This window comes from Panthera tigris, chromosome B1 (assembly GCF_018350195.1).
Source record: "Panthera tigris isolate Pti1 chromosome B1, P.tigris_Pti1_mat1.1, whole genome shotgun sequence".
NCBI lineage: Eukaryota > Metazoa > Chordata > Mammalia > Carnivora > Felidae > Panthera > Panthera tigris.
Window position 1 is genome coordinate 17,990,981 of NC_056663.1, and position 13,185 is coordinate 18,004,165.

Consider the following 13,185-nt stretch of genomic DNA (forward strand, 5'->3'; position numbering starts at 1 on the left):
ATGTAGAAGAGGCAACTGTATGGAGGAACCTCAGCCCAGAGCCCGAATTCTGTGGATGTATCTGAAGACCTGTCTGAGCTCCTTCTTTTAACCAAATTGTGAACCCCTTTCTTCTGGGGCACTTGGATAATGGGAGAACCTGTTTATCTCTTTCAGGAGAGCATATAACCTCACAAAGCTTGGCAGGCCGGGTGGCAGTGAGCAAGCAGCTAAGGGTTGCTTGAGCGGAAGATGGCAACCTTCTGGAAGCTGCCAAATTATCTACTGCCCAAATCTCTCCTGGATGCTGTAGCCTAAATGTTAGAGAATTTCTCTGAGTCTGATCCCAAGCCTTGGCACTCCCTGATACATTTCATGTATAGACTTAAATGTGTGGATAGAAAGAAAAAAGGCAATGAATTTAGGACTCAGATATCCCGGGTCTGAGTCTCCGTCTGACACCCTGATGAATTTAATACATTTTCTCATTCACAAAAATACAAATTATCCAACCAAAGAATTTTTAAGGAAAAGTTCGTGAAAAACAAAAATGTCAGTGCAACTATCTGTTGTAGTGCCTGACATCTAATAGAGCTCAATGTTTGCTAGTGGGTTTGTTTTTGGTTTTTTGGTTTTTTTTTTTTTTTTTTTTTTTTTGTTTTTGGTGAATCTGAATTCTCAACCATAGAAATATATATATTATTAATTTTTCCCTAGTACTATTCTCCCACCACCCAAGTGATTTAGTCAACTTGAGTACTTTTGAAATCTAAGTCAAGACCAGACTTAAAATTAACACATCAAGATTTATTTAACAGTATGAAAATGAAAACAGTTTTGGAAATTAGATGTCTTTTCAGCATTAATTGCACTATTGTCTTATGATATAAACAATACTTTAAAGATATGATTACATTAAATGCACTGACTTTTCATGTATGCAAATAGTTTAATAATTTGGATAGCAAAATAACAGGAATAATCTATTAATTTACCTTAGTGTTTTTCTTTGCCGGTGAATTTGAACTTTAGGTTTAATGATATATATTCTTGCGATTAAAGGTATTATTGTTTACAATTCTTGCTGCCTCTCCCTGTAGGGATTAAAATTAGCCTTGGCCATTTGACTTATTTTGGCCAATGGAAGGTGAGTAGAAGTGATACATGTCACTTCTAAGAGAGAGCCTTAAGATCCAGTGAGTGTTTGCCATATATCTTCCAAATACAGTTTCATCATCCTGAGCCTAGTAATGAAGGAGACTTGGGAGGGAACTGTCGTTGAGTCACAGTGCCCATAAAACATGTAGCAGAAATAGATCACTGCTACTGTAAGCTGCTGAGATTTCGACATTGTTCCTATGCACAGCTTTTATTGATTACTCTTTTTTGATCTTTTTACTAATTAACATCTCGATAGATTTAAATTTGTTTTCCTTTGAGAAGATGATATAGTCTTATATTTTTGATTACAAAATGCCCATAGTATTATCACATGTCCTATATGGCGTGTTCTAAATGGATCAGGGCCTCTGTGCTAGTAAAGTGTATTTGAGTTTTCTTGGAATTAATGATGGAATGTTAGTACCTAAGCTTCATTAATAGGATTTTATTCATTCCGTCCTCCTCTTTCTGAATTTTGGGGCCAACTTATCTATGAACTATTTTCTCTCTTTCTCTCAGACACACACACACACACACACACACACACACACACACACGCACGCATTCAAAACATGCTAAAATTTTAGTTCTAATTTTCTTTAGTAAATAGCCATGCACGATTTATATCATTACTCGCAACTCCACCCCACAGCCATTATAAGGCCTTACTTATGCTTACTCCTGTCCTTCCCCCTCCACTATCGGACATTAGTATTTAATACACTGTTGTTCTCCACATAACCATTACCACATTTAATAGTCAAAGCTACAAGAGTCTATGGATTAGGAAAAGTGTGAAATTACTGGTTCTTTGTGAACTCTTCTAGAAATGAGTATTTTTATATCTTACTTTATAGTAATAGCCTCTGGTCAGAAATGAAAAACAACATAGAAATGCATAAGGAGATAAATGAAAGATACCTGTAATGCTACTTTTCCAGGTACCATTCTCTAGTCAATGTTTAACAGACATTTTTCCCTATTCCTGTGTACCTATTAATATATTTTAAACAAAAGTGTATTATATAATATTGTTCTTTTTTGTTTTTTCTCTGAATTTATCAATACATCTGGTTCATAAAGACATTTATAAAGCTCCCATTTTTACTAGTCAGCATTCTTTAATTAATTAATTTATTTTGAGAGAAAGAGAGAGTGCGAGTGCAGAGAGGGAGAGAGGGAAGGAGAGAGAGAATCCCAAGCAGGCTCCAAGCTGTGAGTGCAAAACCCATGAACCGTGAGACCATGACTTGAGATGCTTAACTGACTGAGCCACCTAGGCACCCCAGGACTCTTAAATTTTAAACAAGTAAGTAAACAGAAACTGATTAATTTACCGAGAAAAGGAAACTGTGGGAAGGATATTGGGTAGCTCATAGAATTAGTCCAATTTAAAAACAGGTCTAGGCGGGAACAGAGAAAGAGGAAGACCAGGTGAGAACTAGCCTTAGGAATCCTAACCAGACATAACTGGCCCTCCACTCGGACTGTGCGGCTGCCCTTGGATCCTGATGGCTTTGTCAGGACCCTTGACCGCACTTTGAAATGTGAGTCTTATGAGCGGATGTGTAGTGCTCATTGTATTCTCTCACGTAGTGAAAGGAATTATGTCCTTGATGTTGGAGGTGAATTATCTTTTCAATAGTCTCTCAAGACATTTTAAGGACCTCTGGGCCTTGAGTGCTTCTCAATTTGTGGCAGTTTGGGGGCAACATGACTTTCCTGCGAAATGGCCTTAAGTGTGGGTGACCCTTCAAGAATCACTGTTAGTTTTTGAGGTTTTTAAGTGAAGTGGACCATGTAATCTGTGTTCTCTTTTTAGTCATCCCTGTGCCTGACCTTGGGGAGGTTTAAGGTAAGTGAAAGTGGCTCTTTACCCAAGGATGTTTCACAATGATGAGCTGGCAAAGACACTACTCAGCAACTAAGAAGAAAGCACTTAGCTCCGAGAGTTAGATATTTTTCTCTCAGGACCAATTTGATTCTGTGTTGTAAAATCCTATATTCATTATCAAGTAGCGCTGATTAAATGTTCAAATGTGCGCAGTGCTGTTCTAGGAACCATACAAAGAGAATTATCCTGCCCTGTAGGACCTTAAAATCAAAAGCAGAAATTTAATACCTAAGGAGGGTCATTTGGCTCCCTGGGTATGACGAGCAGTGAGTGCTCTGGTCACTTAGGAAAGCTTTACGCTCTTGAGCTTGTTGTTTTAGTTGAAGAATTCTTCCGAGTTTTCCCTGCCAGGTCATTTAAACCCCACAATCTGGAGAAAGTAGTGAGTGCATGGAAAAAATGCAGGCTAAATAGACTTTATGGGTTTATTTGTTTAATTAATTTTTTTTCATAGCCGATAATACAAAAGAACCTCTGCTTTGGTGATTTTGAACCACCAATTTCTTGAACAAATTACACCAGGTCCTTTTATTTCACCAAGGTGGGTTTAAAAGGGTCTCTGGGGGCCTTGTCCATTGAAGCAATCACGACAGAGTCTTGCATAGTATGACTCCCTGTCTCTGGAAGCTACAGAGAACAAGTCCCACAGCAGTCCTCTAATAAACTGTTGCACCATTTACTACACCCATAGTGACCATATGCTCTAAATATTCTTGTATGACCCACAGTTTTCTGAAGTTTTCTTATATTGTTTCTCCTACAAACCTTAATATTATCCTGGAAATCCCAATATTTAGATGCTCAAAGCTTCATCTGCCAAAAATTATTTTTGTACTTAGAATGGGCATAAAAATTCTTTATTAAATCACTTGTCCCTGCCCCCGCTCCCGCTCCATCCCCAGTGCTACCACAATGGAAGTCCAACCTTCAGAAAAATCAGTGCAGCCAGAGTAAGCATAGAAGAGGGGTGGCTGCCCAAAGAGATTTCAGGAGGAGTTTGGCAAAATAACATAAGAGTACAATGATATTATGCTCAAAAGTGAAACACTCTGCTGTGTTGTTGACTGTCCCTTGGGGGGAGATATTTGATTTGATTTTTATTATTGCGAAAGTTCTTTTCGTGATCTCTGTGCCTAAGGTGTCTCTATCTCTGTTCAGTCTTGTAGAATCAGTGAGACTCAGGCTCACTACAGTAGCTCTGATTTCTGGTATCAGGGATCTGACACCGCCATCCAAACAACCCAATACTCTCTAACTGGGAAGAAACCCTTCATATCTGAAATTCACAGAGAGTACCATTTTCTAATCTGTCCTGTAGAATAATATCAAATAATTCATAGTTTTTAAGGGTACAGTAAACATCTTCATTCTGTCCTTGGGTGAAACACAGATGGGCCATAAGGACTTCAGGGTTTGTGTGAACAGATTCAGAGATGACACAGTTACAGAAAGAAAACTTAGAGCTTATAAATAGGCGTTACAAATAAATCTAACAATCTATAAGTAGTTTCAACATAAAAGGAAAACAGCCAGTAGAGAATATTGTGCCCATTTCTATTAGAATTATCCATTCTAGGGGCGCCTGGGTGGCTCAGTCGGTTAAGCGTCCGACTTCGGCTCAGGTCATGATCTCACAGTTCGTGAGTTCGAGCTCCGCGTGGGGCTCTGTGCTGCCAGCTCAGAGCCTGGAGCCTGTTTCAGATTCTGTGTCTCCCTCTCTCTCTGCCCCTCCCCTGCTCATGCTCTGTCTCTGTCTCAAATATAAATAAACATTAAAAAAAAAAGAATTATCCATTCTATTTTACATCACTTTAGTAACTGAAAATGTGTTTTTCTAATTTTACCATAACTAGTTAAGGAGATTAACCTATTCCTTCACTTTTCCTTAAATTCCCAACTCCTTGGACAGATATTTAAGAGCATTTAGAGTGTCAGCTCTTTTCCCAACCACCTGAAATCTTTATAACCTGGCTATTTACTTAACCAAGCTAGACTATTTTTCTACTAAATTTTCTACTAAATTTTCTACTAAAATCCACATCAGGTTTAAATTTACCCAAAATATTATTGCTCTACTTTTACTCAGAACCATTTCAAATATATCCTAAAATTCAAACTGTGTAACAAAGAGGTTAACTATCATTTTCAAGACATATTTAAGGTGGCTGACAACATATAACAATGTATTCTAAACCACTTAAACAGTCATATTCTTAGTAAGTGATTTATCAGTTTTGAGCTCCTAATATACGCCATGTGTTCAGTTAAAAACTGAGCATAAATATTCAATTAGTAGAATAATGGCAGGGTAGCTAGTATCAGATTAACCTCGGGGGAGGGGGGGCTTTTAAAAAACTACTTAAAATATTTTAATATTATTTGAAGTCACAGGAGAGTGATCCATTTCAAGTAGATAATGGAGAGAAAACAACCTTTGGCAGAGGAGATGCTATTGGGTGACATTTACTTTTATGTGGCCTTTGCTTGAGGACACCAACTTGCCACATAGTATGGAACACCCAGAATTTAAGCATATAGCCACAGTTCACAAACTGAAAAAGTCAGGTAACAGAGGTCTGACTTGGAAGCTGTTATAGGAGCTTCAAAATGAAGTGTAAAACTACAGAAGGGAAGGCAGAAGTCCCCCTATCTGCATACAAACTACACCCAAATCCTTGGCTGATTTCTCAAACTATGCGTATAAGGGGAGACCAGTAGGGTCCAATTTCAGCTGAGGCATGTTACAGAAAAGACAAGGCTTATCCAGCTGAATTAACAGTCTTCTAGAACAAAAATCAACATGTGAAGGAAGACAACTGAAGATAATCACTGGAATCTATTATTCACAGTGTTCAGTAAAAACTATCAGCATTTGAAGGAAACGATATGAGACCCACAGTCAAGAGACAAACAATTAATAAAAACAGGCCTCATGATAACAAAGACAGTGAAATTGACAGATAAAAATATTACACCATCTTCTAGAAATTTTTTAATGGATTTGAAGGGAAAATATAGTCTTGAGGAATAAACAGATGAGGAATCTCAGCAGAACAGAAACTGCAATGAAATGGAAATTCTAAAACTGAAAAGCACAGTATCTAAAATGAAAACAAAATTGGATTACCTTAAGAGTCAATTGGTGATTGCAGAAGAAAAGGTCAGTCAACGAACTTGAAGATGGGTCATCGGAAAGTATTCTGGAAAAGAGAAAAAATAAATTGGAAAAAAGAATGAAAAGTCTCAGTGAACTCTTGAACAGTATCTGAATGTCCTTTGTAATTATGTTCTGAGAAGGAACGAAGAGACAATAGGCAGCAAAAATATTTAAAGAAAAAATGAGCAAGATTTTCAAGTATTTTTTGAAAACAAACATAGTGATCCAGCAAACTCAGTAATCTCCAAGCAAGCTTGTAAGTAAGACAGATAGATAGATAGATAGATAGATAGATAGATAGATAAATAAGAGAAAAAGAGAGATCACAGTTAAATTGCTGAACACAAGAGACAAAGAGAAAATCTTGGGAGCAGCACAGGAGACACACATGCAACATTTCCTCCAGTGGGACGATGATACCAATGAAGGCTGATAATTCCTCTCAAATGATAGTCTCTCTCTCTCTCTTTTAGGTTTATTTTTTTTCATAATCTTTAAGCCCAATGTGGGGCTTAAACTCACAACCTCAAGATCAAGAGTAGCACACTCTTCCGACTGAGCCAGCCAGGTACCCCTGATAGTCCCTTCTGGTACAGAATTTCTATTTTCATTTATTCCCACAAATTAAGCGTCCTCATTATTATTATATGTGGATTTTTTTATTGTGAGGACTATGTCTTTGTTTATCATTTCTACTTATATCCTAGACTTTCCTTCTGGGACAATATTCCTTCTAGGTAGATATTCTTTAGAATTTTTAAAGGTATGTTGGTTGTAAACTCATATTTTTTGTTAACTTCTGTATTCTTTTTTTTAAATTTTTTTTTAACATTGAGAGACAGAGAATGAGCGGGGAAGGGACAGAGAGAGGGAGACACAGAATCTGAAGCAGGTTCCAGGCTCTGAGCTGTCAGCACAGAGCCCAACGCAGGACTCGAACTCACAAACTGCGAGATCATGACCTGAGCTGAAGTCCGACGCTCAACCGACTGAGCCACCCAGGTGCCCCATTAACTTCTATATTCTTAATGCCTAAAGCCCTCAGTAAATATTGGTTGAGCAAAGGAAGAGAGTCTGTGCTCAAGCCATTATAATAACTAGAAGTCTCTGTGTCTCAATCCACCCCCCCCCCCCCCGCCGATGACTCAACTCTGCAATTTCCCTGAGTTTTGTTGTACCCACTCCTAATAAAAAACAATCTCTTTACCAGCACTGCGCCTGAGGAGCCCCTAACACCAGTTGAATCTCTTTGGCTTCCTCACTAGGGTTGAGAATCAGACCAATGAGTTAAACACGCAGCAAGAGGTATGTTACACAGTTTGCTATCTCGATATTCTCACTCTCAATTCACAACTACCTTCAAGTGGGTTTTTAAGTGTGGGATTACAACACGTTTTCCCAGTGTATTCCCTTTGATACTCTACTAGGTGACTGTTTCATACTCTCCATTCTCTTGTCAAGCCTCCAAATCTCCTTCCTTATCGCTACATCCATCTCATAACCTAGATTCTTATTCCACTGATAAAAGAGATGCCGCTAGGAGAGACCCTCCACAAGCTCTTCCCAGGACATATGCTCAGCCCAGCATCTGTTCTGTGTTCTGCTCTCCCTGTGTCTCTGCTCCTGAGATACTCATGCTGTTTAAACCCGGCGCTTCCAGTGGAACACCAAAATATGGTTACAGTAAAATCTCCCCACAGCCCCTTCAGTCCTCTTTTCTCCCCCTTTCCGCCAGATCATTCCCATCAGCAAACAAGGTTTTCCTCCCATCTAAAAACAAACCCCTCCCTTGACCCCGTTTTCTTCTCTCAGTCCCATCTACTTGCCTCTTTTAATAGCAACAGCCCTTGGGAATTATATTTTCTCCCACTTGCCAATTTTTCTACCCTCCTCCTTCAAACCGATCCATTCAGGCTTTTACCCCCACTTACTGCACAAAACCTACATTTGTCAAGCTCACCTATGACCATGCCATTACTAGAGTCTACAGTTAATTTGAGGTCTCCATGTTAATCTATCGGTAGCATGTGATGTAGGTGAGCATGTCCTCTGCCTTAAAAACAAACAACACCTTTCTCACTCAACTTCCAAGACCCCACCCCCTCTCCTGGTTTTCTTTTCACCTCACTGGCCACTTTTTCTCCGCTTCATTTGCTCTTTCCTCTGTGTCTCCCAGGCCTTTTATAGCTGGACTGCTTCAAGTGTGGGTCCTTGAATGTCTTTACTGTCTATATTTTCTCCAGTGAAGATCTTACTCGGTCTTATAACTTTAAAACAAACTGACTGCTTCAAACTTTAGATCTTCAACTTGGTCCTCTCCTGGGACTCTAAAGTGGTATCTATCAATCTATCTATCTATCTACCATTATCTATCTATCTATCTATCATCTGTCTACTTACCTAAAGTTCAACATGTCCAAAAATGAGCTCCAATGTTATTTGCACCCTGACACAACAAACAAAAAATGTGATTTACCTCGTCTTCCCCATCTCAGTTGACAGCAGTTCCAACTTTCTAGTTGTTTCATTTCAAAACCACAGTCTTAAACTCCCCTAATTCTCACCCATTTAGTCCACCAGCAAAACTGCTGGCTCTGTCTTCAGCATATACCAAAATATGGCTACTCTTTACCACCTCCACTGGGGATGCCCTGGCCTAAAGACATGATGATCCCTTAGGTGGATTATTTTAATGTTCTGCTTCCACCTTATCTTGCCTTCCTATGGTCTATTCTCATAGCCACCAGCCAGAACAACCCTGCTCAAATGAACCGGTTGTGTCACTTCTGTGCTCACAGCTTTAAATTGTTTTGCATCTCAAAGTACAAGGCAAATCTGCTCTGATCCCATGTTACTTCTTTGATGTCATTCCCTCCTGCCTTGCTGCTCATTCTTCCATTCCAATCATACTGGAGCCATTCCTTAATCATGCAGGGCACATTCCTCAGGGCCTTGGCGCTGACACCCCCTATCTGTTATGGTCTTTTTCAACACACGCACATCCTTAAGAGTCATTGTTTTCCTGCTAATACCATATCTCAACTTCTGAGTCCACGCTCGACCACACAGATAAAAGTCGCCATACCTCTCCCAATACTTCCTTTCCCCCACCCCCACAGCATTTATCAGAATATTAGATAACTTGCAAACTAACTTATTTTGTTTATTATTTGCCCTCCTTCTTCCCAACCACCCTTCAATACACGTATGTAAATACAATTTTACAATTTTGTTCATGGCTTTATCTCAGAGTCTGGCTTAGTGCCTGACCATAGTTGGTGCTCAGTAAATAATTGTTGGGTGTGGTATTATCATTAATTCAAACATTACTACACATAATTTACTAGAATTATCATGGAAGAATAATAATGTAAATCAAAATAAAAACAAAAATGAGGGCGTCTGGGTGGCTCAGTCGGTTAAGCGTCTGACTTCGGCTCAGGTCATGATCTCACGGTCCATGAGTTCGAGCCCCGCGTCGGGCTCTGTGCTGACGGCTCAGAGCCTGGAGCCTGCTTCCGATTCTGTGTCTCCCTCTCTCTCTGACCCTCCCCCATTCATGCTCTGTCTCTCTCTGTCTCAAAAATAAATAAACGTTAAAAAAAAAATTAAAAAAAAAAACAAAAATGAAAACAATATTCAGGAAACAAGAAGTAGAATGAATTTCTAGTTTTCTATCTCTGATTTGACAGTCTCATTAACAATATTCTCTCTCCAGTTATCTACCTATTTGCATATAATTAGTTTCAGATATACTTATATCAGCTTATATAGAATCCTTTTTTTATGTAGGTAGTGAAGTAAATTGTTGCTTAGGTGTTTATATTACTCCTATAGGAAAATTTTGTTTCATTAAGACTATATTTAAATTTTTCATTTTTTATAAGCATTTAAAAAAATGTTATGGTCTCAAATAAAGACAGGCAGCTGATTCTTGTGTTCAGTTTAATTGCCTTTGCGTATTATTACAATGTAAATTACATATTATAACACATCTAACTATCTGGGAATTAAATATTCATTAGTATCTGAAAACCAGTATAAACCTATATCTGAACATTTGAAACATGAAAATACACCCCAAAGAAATACCAAAGATGGCAAGAATATAATGAAATAGAGAAAAATTAGGAGATAAATATAATTAAAAGTATATATCATATTTGTATAATTGGGTAAAGAATTTTATACAAATATTTCTAGAGTCAAGCTTTAAGATGTTCATTATCACCAAAGATGTTGACTAAAGAATTAAACTACATCATTAATAAAGGATGGTAATTTAACAAAATTACATAAAACATCTTAATCTTTTCTAAGAAGTGAAAATGTTCAGCGTTCAGTTTAACTGACAAAATTTTAACTAATAACTAAAAAAACTTCTTTGTATAATTTTATTTTCCATCTTATTCCATACCTATCTTTTACTTTTGTCATCACTTATCTTTATTTAGTTATCATTGAGATGTAGAAATAATTCACAACGCATTAAAATAAATATAATTTTTTAAGGTGGCCATTTGAGGGTCACTTATTTCCACGCTTCATTATTTCACAAGAATCTCACAAGAGCAACAGTTAAAGGAAGAAATAAATTAAGTCAGAATCTCACCAAACCCTCCCTCTCTCTCAATACTGGACAATAGTACACATGTGCTTGGTCAGCAATAGGTTACAATGTGGGACTTGTAATAAATGGGTATTTGTTCCTAATTTTAGGCCCTGGATCTTTTTCTAGTGAAAAAAATATATATATTTTCAGTTGTCAGTAAACATTAATTCGTTGGAAGAAGATTCTGAAATTTTCTCTGGATTAAAGAAAAAAAAACCTTTATTTTTCTAAATCATTTTATTTTTAATTTTAAATAATCTAACAAGCTCAAAAACTAGACACACATTTCTAACATAGTATTATATAAATATCTATTGAAATATAATTATGCAGACTATAAACCAAAAGACAGTTTTGAAAAATGGGTGTGCCTGGGTGGCTCAGTCGATTGAGCGTCCAACTTTGGCTCATGTTATGATCTCAGGGTCTGTGAGTTCGAGCCCGGCATCAGGCTCTGTGCTGACAGCTCAGAGCCTTGAGCCTGCCTCGGATTCTGTGTTTCTCTCTCTCTGATCCTCCCCCAGTCATGCTCTGTCTCTCTCTGTCTCAAAAATAAATAAACATTGAAAAATAAATAAAAATAAAATAAAAAATGAACCTTGTAGGAGAGCTGAGATCATTTTTGTTTTGGAGTACTCATTTTTTAAATCTATTTCAAAATGATACACATTTACTGACAATGTATTTGTGCATGACATTGTAATAAGGGCTGATAAGATGAAGATGATATGGTATCTACCTCCAACAAGAACATAAAGATACTTTTTTTTTTATTCTGAAAGTCTACCTCTTGAATTACATAATTAACCCCGGTGAGATGACGTAAGACAGGGGCTGTGAATATTTGTAACTGGTGATCCACTATGATAAACTATGTATGTTAGACTCTATATTCTGTGGCCATAAATTTAAATTTAAGCGATGAGACATATTCAAGCTAAGTTGTAACAAATATCTTGATCTTCTTGAAAAGTCAAGGGGAAATTTGGGGGGAAATAGTCTGTCCAAAATAAGATATTTGAAAAAGACACTCTTCTTTTTTTTTTTTTTCAATATATGAAATTTATTGTCAAATTGGTTTCCATACAACACCCAGTGCTCATCCCAAAAGGTGCCCTCCTCAATACCCATCACCACCCTCCCCTCCCCTCCCTCCCACCCCCCATCAACCCTCAGTTTGTTCTCAGTTTTTAAGAGTCTCTTATGCTTTGGCTCTCTCCCACTCTAACCTCTTTTTTTTTTTTTTTCCTTCCCCTCCCCCATGGGTTTCTGTTAAGTTTCTCAGGATCCACATAAGAGTGAAAACATATGGTATCTCTCTTTCTCTGTATGGCTTATTTCACTTAGCATCACACTCTCCAGTTCCATCCACGTTGCTACAAAGGGCCATATTTCATTCTTTCTCATTGCCACGTAGTATTCCATTGTGTATATAAACAACAATTTCTTTATCCATTCATCAGTTGATGGACATTTAGGCTCTTTCCTTAATTTGGCTATTGTTGAGAGTGCTGCTATAAACATTGGGGTACAAGTGCCCCTATGCATCAGTACTCCTGTATCCCTTGGGTAAATTCCTAGCAGTGCTACTGCTGGGTCCTAGGGTAGATCTATTTTTAATTTTCTGAGGATCCTCCACACTGTTTTCCAGAGTGGCTGCACCAATGTGCATTCCCACCAACAGTGCAAGAGGGTTCCCATTTCTCCACATCCTTGCCAGCATCTATAGTCTCCTGATTTGTTCATTTTGGCCACTCTGATAGGTGTGAGGTGATATCTGAGTGTGGTTTTGATTTGTATTTCCCTGATGAGGAACGACGTTGAGCATCTTTTCATGTGCCTGTTGGCCATCCGGATGTCTTCTTTAGAGAAGTGAAAAGACACTCCTCTAAGAGTTTTTAAAGCTCAGATAAATTGAGCTGAAATGGGTTTCCAAAACTTCTTCTGTTATAGATGGAGGAAATGGGACAGCTTATAGGAAGCTTATAGGAATTATCAAGTGTGAATCATTTATATGTTGAGAATCGTTCCTTAAACCTTTAGTATCTACCAATGGTAAAGGAGTTTGATAAAATTGTTTATCAATGATCTTCCTCTACTTTGCAAAATCATAAAATATTAAATCAGAAATAAGAGAAAAATACAGAAAGTGATCTTGCTTTGTTATGGTAGGAAGTTCAAAATTACTTAATAAAACAAAACAATAATGTATAAAGCACACAGTGTATAAAGAAAACACATACAAAAAAAAAAAATCTGGGAAAGTGCCTATTCAATCACCCAATGATGAGCAGTGGGCTTTACTCTGTAACTTGTCCATCATTCAAGAAGAGATCATCTCTCTCTAGGCACCCAGGTCATGACTGAATTGCTAATTCGATC